This window comes from Myotis myotis, unplaced genomic scaffold, assembly GCF_014108235.1.
Source record: "Myotis myotis isolate mMyoMyo1 unplaced genomic scaffold, mMyoMyo1.p scaffold_m19_p_3, whole genome shotgun sequence".
Lineage (NCBI taxonomy): Eukaryota > Metazoa > Chordata > Mammalia > Chiroptera > Vespertilionidae > Myotis > Myotis myotis.
The window spans coordinates 191,789,555-191,797,545 of record NW_023416335.1 but is presented as its reverse complement, the minus strand read 5'-3'; positions in this window follow the sequence as shown (position 1 = coordinate 191,797,545).

Here is a 7,991-nt window from a genome sequence, read left to right as displayed (position 1 = left end):
AATTGTAATGAGATTGAAGCATAGTTTACAGATCTTTCTTACTGAGAATGGGCCTTACTGCCCTTGTAGTTGACATCTCATATTTTGCATGACAGGTTTGAACCCTGGACTTATTAAATCATTTGTCTAAGGATAGTTGATGATGCAGTCAGAATTGGACTTATGATTTACAAACTAACATTCTTCACCTCACCACACTATCTAACATACGAAGCACCCAAGATACTAGTTTAAAAATAGCACATTTATATAGTGTTGTATGCCCATCTATGCTTTTCATTTAATATAAACCTTAAATATAGCTTCGTATCTATACAAAGATGGTAATTTTGTAATCTAAAAATGGAAGCAATCTAAATATCCAGCTATCTGGAATTGATCAATTCCATAAATAAATGGTACATCTATCAATACAGTCTTGTGTGCCTGTTAAAAATTGAGGTTGATTTATATGTTCTGGTATGAAAAGGTAAATTGATAAGTGAAAACCACAAGGTACTGAAGAAAAAATATTAAGTCATTGGTATAAAAATGAATATAAAATATTTAGATGTGATAGGCACAAAATAGTTTTGAAACTATAGTCAAGACTTTTTTTATTGATTGATTTGAGAGAGCGAGGAAGGGAGAAATACAGAGCATCAGAGAGAGAAAGAGAGAGAGTGATATCTACGTGTTGTTCCAATTATTTGTGCATTAATTGGTTGCTTCTTGCATGTGCCCTGACCGGAGATCAAACCCACAATCTTGGTGTATCAAAACAATGCTTTAACCAACTGAGCTACCAAGCCAGAGATATAGCCAAGAGTCTCAACAGAGGCTGTTACTTTGGGAAAAAGGGAAAGGAAAGGAAACGTTTTTATCTTATACACTTCTTTCTGTTACTCTTATAATCGTAGTAATAATTGCCCTGGCCAGTGTGACTCCATTGGTTGGAGTGTCATCTCATACACCAAAGTGTGGTGGGTTGAATTCCTGTTCAGGACATATGCCTGGTTTGCGGCTTTAATCCCCTGTGTGCAGGAAGCAACCAATGAGGTTTCTCTCTCACATGGATATTTCTCTCTCTCTCCCTGTCTTCCTCTCTCTAAAGTCAATAATAATAATAATATTAATAACTTGTAAGAGTAAATCAATAACTATTGCCCTAGCCAGTTTGGATCAGAGGATAGATGGTCAGCCTGCAGACGAAAGGGTCCGGGTTCAATTCCAATCAAGGGCACATGCCCAGGTTGTGGGCTCAATCCCCAGTAGGGGGCATGCAGAGGTGGCCACAGCCCTTGCACGATTTTCATGCATCCGCCTCTAGTATGTAATAAAAGTATAGAAAAATGATTATCTCTGAGAAAAGAGGGAGATAAAAAATTGGGGGGGAAGGAGTATATCTTTTAAAAATACCTGAACTAAATATAGCAAAATATTAAGACCTAAAGTGTGGGTGCTGCCCAGCTGTGTGGTTGAGCATCGACCTATGAACCAAGAAGTCATGATTCAATTCCCAGTCATGGCTCATGCTGGGTTGCAGTTTGGATCCCCGGTGTAGGACTTGCAGGAGGCAGCCAATCAATGATTCTCTCTCTTCCTCCCTGAAATCAATAAAAATATTTTTTTAAAACACAAGGAAAAGGGCTGAAAATAAAGTTAATAATTTATCGTAACTGTTAGGTTAGGTGGCTCAGGAGGCGGCGCAAGAAATAGAGTCCAGTGAATCAGAAAAGAAAGGAAAGGAAAAGGTTTATTCTGCGTCCCCGGGAGACCCACGTACCCCCAGGACAGGGCACGTGGATTCACGCCAACAGGGAGGGGGGCGCTTTTTATACTGCGGTTGGGTGAGGGGCGGGGACATGAGCTGAGGAATTCTCTGCTGCAGGGGATGGGTGGGGGTATGTGGATTAAGGGAGAAGAAGCTTGTATCTGTGTCTGGCACCCTGATCTGTGAGAAATTCCAGGGGAAGTCCATTATCTTGTCACATGTCTGCATGTATCCGATCCTGGGCTCTCTCCGACCTAATTGAGTGGCTATGATGAGGGTTCGAGCCAGTGACAGAAATCCAGCAGGCTGTAGAGGAGGAGGGATTGATGTTAGAGAGTAGATGGAAAGTTGTGTTGATGAGGGTGGGCATAGGAGTAGGTTGGAATTTCTCACAGATCAAGGTGCCAGACACAGATACAGGCTTCTTCTCCCTTAATCCACATACCCCCCCCCCCCCCCCCCGCCGCCCATCCCCTGCAGCAGAGAATTCCTCAGCTCATGTCCCCGCCCCTCACCCAACCACAGTATAAAAAAAGCGCCCCCCTCCCTGTTGGAGTGAATCCACGTGCCCTGTCCTGGGGGTACGTGGGTCTCCTGGGGACGCAGAATAAACCTTTTCCTTTCCTTTCTTTTCTGATTCACTGGACTCTATTTCTTGCGCCGCCTCCTGAGCCACCTAACCTAACATTTGGTGCCTTGAAACCCGGGTGGCGCGAGCACTCCATTTGGCCGTCCCTCTGCGGCTCTGGGAGCCCACCTCTCCCTCCTCGTGGCTCTGGACCCATCAGGACCTCATCTCTTCAGCTCAGCAACTTTTCCCAGTTCGGCAGCATCAGCGGTGAGTCCCGCCCCGCCCCCGTGCCGGTCCCATGTGGCCGCCTGCCCGCCGGCATCTCTGTCCGTAAAACGTGGCCACGTCAGAGATTGCCTCTCTGGACCCTTCCAGGAAGGCTCCTCCGGACCTGGGGGGGTAGCAGGGACGCCTCTACCCCGCCCACAGTCCCTCCGTCCCTCCGTAGCGTGGGTTAAACCACTGGGACGCCAGCCTTTAGCCCCACTACAGGCCATGGGTATCGATCACGGGGAATCCAAATTCCAAACCTGACCTGAGCACACCTCTAGTGTGCCGGCTCACCGATCTGGCTAAACACGGGGCCTGTCTGTAACTCAGCATGGCCCCATATGAAAACGGGACCCTGACTTTAAGGTCACACCGATCTCAGTAATTTCTGCAAGCGAACTGGGAAATTTGCCCAAGTCTCTCTCTCTCAGTCTCTCTCTCAGTCTCTCTCTCAGCCTCTCTCCATCTCTCTGCGTCCCTGTCCCTCCCCCAAAGTTCCTTCCTCCATCTCTCCTCGCTCCGCCCTTCCTCCTCCCTCCGGGCTGTCCCTGCACCGCCTAGCCCCAGGTGTGTGCAGTGCATGTGGGGGTGGGTTCATGTGCTGTGTATGGGACACGGCGACAGCACCACCATCGTCTCCGTGTCCCCTCATCCCCTCCACCGGAGAACTCCCCCGAATTCCCCTAGTGAAAGCCGCCCACTCTCCCACGGAGTAAGCCCCTGTCCGTCCACACTCTCCCCTCCTCCCTCCCTGCTGGACCTTCCTCCAGCCACACCTTCCGTCGACCCACTGGCCCCGCCTCCCCTCTTCTGCCCGCCCCACGGCGGCCGGGAACTCAAACCGCCTTTTACAACCCCACGTCCCTGCATGCCTCCGCCGCTGCGCAGTCGGTCCATCCGCGCACCACCGCAACCGCTAACGCCATAGCCTCTGCAGGACCCGGAAACTCAAGTCCCCTGCCGCCCCCGCCCCTGCCTGCTTTCCCAGTTGGTACACACACGCATCTGTAGGCTCTACCTTCCTTCTGTCCTTCCTCCTCCGTCCTGCCCCTGGGAGGTTGCGGCTTTTAAACTCAACTGCCAATACCTCTCCCAAGCCCACCCAGGCCACCTCTCCCGCGCTCTCCCCTTCCCTTACAGGCCTGCCTTAGTAACCCGTACCCCACGCAGTGCCCTCTGTAAGGTCTAACCGTCCACCTTCCTCTGTGCGCTCCGCCGAAACTCCGCCACCATGACTGCCAGCACTTTAATTCACAGGTGGCCGGCCAGTTCCTTTTGTGAGAGGTTGCAGCTATGCTCTCTTCAGACCCTCTTAACGAGAAGCTTCCTTCTCCCCTAGAGCCCAAATCCTAAGAACGTCAGCTCCAAAACAGCCTCTTCCATTTCTGCGCCCATTCTACCCCTGCCATAGTCCTGTCCAGGAACTGAGGGCATAGTCTGAATCTATGCCCCCCACTCTCTAACCCGACTTTTAAGGTCTTTATTGGTCCTCAAACCCAGGTCCGAGATCGAGTGAAAAATGGCCTTGAAGGTTCTTAATGCCCTGGAGGAGCAGGCACAGTCAGAATGGGAGGCCTGCCTTCCACAGGAGGTAGACCTGCAGACACGCCTTAGTTGTTTGTGGCCGCCATGGCCCTAAGGGGGCTGTGAGCGGTGGGGGTGCAATGAAAGGAACGCCACTGGAGGATGCTTCAAATGTGGAAATGAAGGCCACTGGGCAATGCAGTGCCCCTGGCCCCGAGCTCCGACCAAGCCCTGCCCGGCATGCGGTCAAAATGGTCACTGGAAGAGTGACTGCCCTGGAAAAGTGGCGGGCCCTCTACGCCTCAGCGTGGGGGGACCACCCTTCCAGTCCAGGACCCACCCGCTGGCCATGTTGGAACTGGCTGAAGACTGAAGAAGCCCAGCCTCGATGACTCCAATCCCCCTTGCTGAGCCTCGGGTCACAATGAAGGTAGTAGGTCACCTTCCAGGTTGACACGGGGGCCGCCTTCTCTGTCCTGCCCTCCTTTTTAGGGCCCCTTTATCCTTCCAAGATCTCGGACATGGGTATTGACGGCAAATCCACCTGCCCTCTGGCCACTGGACCCCTTCCCTGACTCCTTGATGATAGCATGCCCCATGCCCCTGTTAGGACGAGACATCCTCACCATCCTAGTGGCCACTCTGCAGCTCACTCTGAGCCCTTCAGTTTCCCTGCTCCTTCCACTCCTGGCCCCCTCCCTTTACAGGGACACCAATCCTCCACTGCCATGCATCCCGTCATGGGGCCCTGTTGTCCCAGACCACAGTAGCCTAGCTCAGTCTTTGCCTAGCTCAGTCTTCGCCTAGCTCAGTCGTCGCCTACCTCAGTCTTCGCTGTGAACGCCTTTTCTCCTTCTCTCCGCCACAACTGTCCCCTCCTCTGAACTGAAAACTGCTCTGACCTCGCCCCATCCCCAAAGGAAAAATGCGGCAGTTTTAAAATCCAAGCGGCTAGAGGCCTGGGAACAGGCTGCGCGACCTGCTCCCTCCCTCCCCGCCTTTTCTCCAGCCTCCAGGTCCCTGGCTTCCACTGCTCCGTCCAATCCCTTTTCCCTTGGATAACAGCGCATTCTAACATTTCCTCCCACTTTCGCTGCAATACCTACCTCTCTCAGGCTCACCGAGTGCCTCCCACCATTCCCGAAGAAGATTCGGCGACACCATCCAAGACCGGATGACCCATCATTCCTCACAGGCTCTTACCTGGCAAGGGACCCTCCAATTTTGCTCAGGTTTTTCATATTTTCAGGTGAAACAGACATGGAATGATGAGGGAGTCATCAATTCTACTGTCTGGATGGGAAATCCTCTAGTGTCACTCTCTATTTACGAACCCTGGGCCTACTCCTATGCCCACCCTCATCAATACAACTTTCCATCTACTCTCTAACATCAATCCCTCCTCCTCTACAGCCTGCTGGATTTCTGTCGCTGGCTCGAACCCTCATCATAGCCACTCAATTAGGTCGGAGAGAGCCCAGGATCGGATACATGCAGACATGTGACAAGATAATGGACTTCCCCTGGAATTTCTCACAGATCAAGGTGCCAGACACAGATACAGGCTTCTTCTCCCTTAATCCACATACCCCCGCCCATCCCCTGCAGCAGAGAATTCCTCAGCTCATGTCCCCGCCCCTCACCCAACCGCAGTATAAAAAGCGCCCCCCTCCCTGTTGGCGTGAATCCACGTGCCCTGTCCTGGGGGTACGTGGGTCTCCCGGGGACGCAGAATAAACCTTTTCCTTTCCTTTCTTTTCTGATTCACTGGACTCTATTTCTTGCGCCGCCTCCTGAGCCACCTAACCTAACAGTAACTACCTGATAAAGCCTTCACACTGGCTCTCAAAAGTACAGGGTTTGGAAAGCTTCCAGGTGGGCGAGCACACTCACACTGGGAGAGCAGTGCAACCCCAACTCCACATGGACAAAAGCTCTTGTGCTCAGGCCCCTGCCAGGTCTCACCCTCTGTATCTCTTCATCTGTATCCTTTATCATATCCCTTAATCTGGTAAAGGTAAGTGTTTCTCTGAGTTCTACGAGCCACTCTAGCGAATAATCAAATCCAAGGGAGATGAGGTCATGGGAAACTCTGCTTTGCAGCCAAGTCGGGCAGAACTTGTGGGTAACCTGGAGACCCACTAGCTGAGACTGGCATCTTAAGTTGGAGGCAGTCTTACGGGACTGAGCTCATGTAATGTGGTATCTGACACTATCTCCAGGTAGATAGTGTTAGAAATAAGTTAAATTGTGTGAAATGTAGCTGGTGTCACAGAATTTTTTGGTGTGTGTGTGTGGGAAACCCACACATTGGATTACCAGTATAAGAAGTGCTGTTAATTTGTGAAAGTAAAGAAGACACACTGGAGACGAAGAACTGGGTTTTTCCCTACAAAAGGGAAAAATGAGTGTGTTCTAACCCAATATGTTTTGTATATTCTTTTACATGCATACTACTAGACACGAAAAGGGGAAGAAAAGGCAAAAGTGACAAAATTTAAGAAGACATTTTCTAAATAATTCACAAATAGGATAGCTCACCTAAAATAACAATCAAAATGTACTCGAGCCCTAACCGGTTTGGCTCAGTGGATAGAGCATCGGCCTGCGGACTGAAGGGTCCCAGGTTCGATTCTGGTCAAGGGCATGTACCTTGGTTGTGGGCACATCCTCAGTGGGGAGTGTGCAGGAGGCAGCTGGTCGATGTTTCTCTCTCATCGATGTTTCTAGCTCTCTGTCCCTCTCCCTTCCTCTCTGTGAAAAATCAATAAAATATATTTTTTTTAAAATGTACTCGAAATTTTATCTAGACCTACAAAATTTATGAAAGCCATCTACCCCTCAATAGTTCTGAATCCTGTCCATCCCCCCCCAAAAAAAGTTCCTATGGTTTCCTATTAGATTAAATAAACAGAAAATGAAGCTTCATGCTCTAGTTTACTTTCATTATTATGTAACTAACCTCACAAAAAGTGTTAATGAAGTTCAGTTTACTTCCCCTCTAGTCTCCCTTCCTTGGCTGTCCTGGATACAACTATAATAGACAACTAATATTATTAGAAGAAGCAAAGTTGGTTAAATGTTCTTTAAACCACTCAGATTTGAAATATGGCTGATTTATTCAAGATCTAAGCATAAGTGCATTGGATATCTGTTGTTATAAGTTCATCGGCTATTATGTTATACAGTTTCAGTTTTGTTATATTAGTTTCTGGGTGACTTTGTTCTTCAATTTGTGTTCCTACTTGGTTTTACTGCATGTGCAAAATTAGGCGTTATGCTGTAGGGAGCAGAGTACTTTTAATCTGCATCCTTGAGGGACATGAGTTGGGATTTGATTAGACATAAAGGTTGTGACTTAACACTAGGAAGGGAACATACTGTAGATTATTTGCTACATGTCCAGGATGGGAGACTAGTTTATTTTTTAAAATATGCTTTTGATTTTGAGAGAGAGAGAGAAAGAGAAAGAGAGAAACCTCGATGAGAGAGAGAAGCATCATTCGGTTGCTTCCTGTACACACCCCTACCAGGGATCGAACCCGCAACCTGGGTGTGTGCCCTGACTACGAATCAAACCAGTCACCTTTTAGTGCATGGGACTGAGAGTGTTAACTTGAAACACAGGCAGATAGGGCAGAGGTCCAGTGGAAAACAAAGGCAGGTGGAACATAGGCAGGGCAGATACAGCAGTTTGAGCAGCCTAATCACAGAAACCAACCAAGCAGAAATAATAAAATGTTTCTGGACTCAAAACTGGAGGCATGGGAAACCACGGGAGGGCCTGCAACAATAAGGTGTACTGACACAGAAACAGAGAGAGTTCAGCACAGGAACAGAGGGAGAACACATAGAAACAGGGAAAGTTCAGGT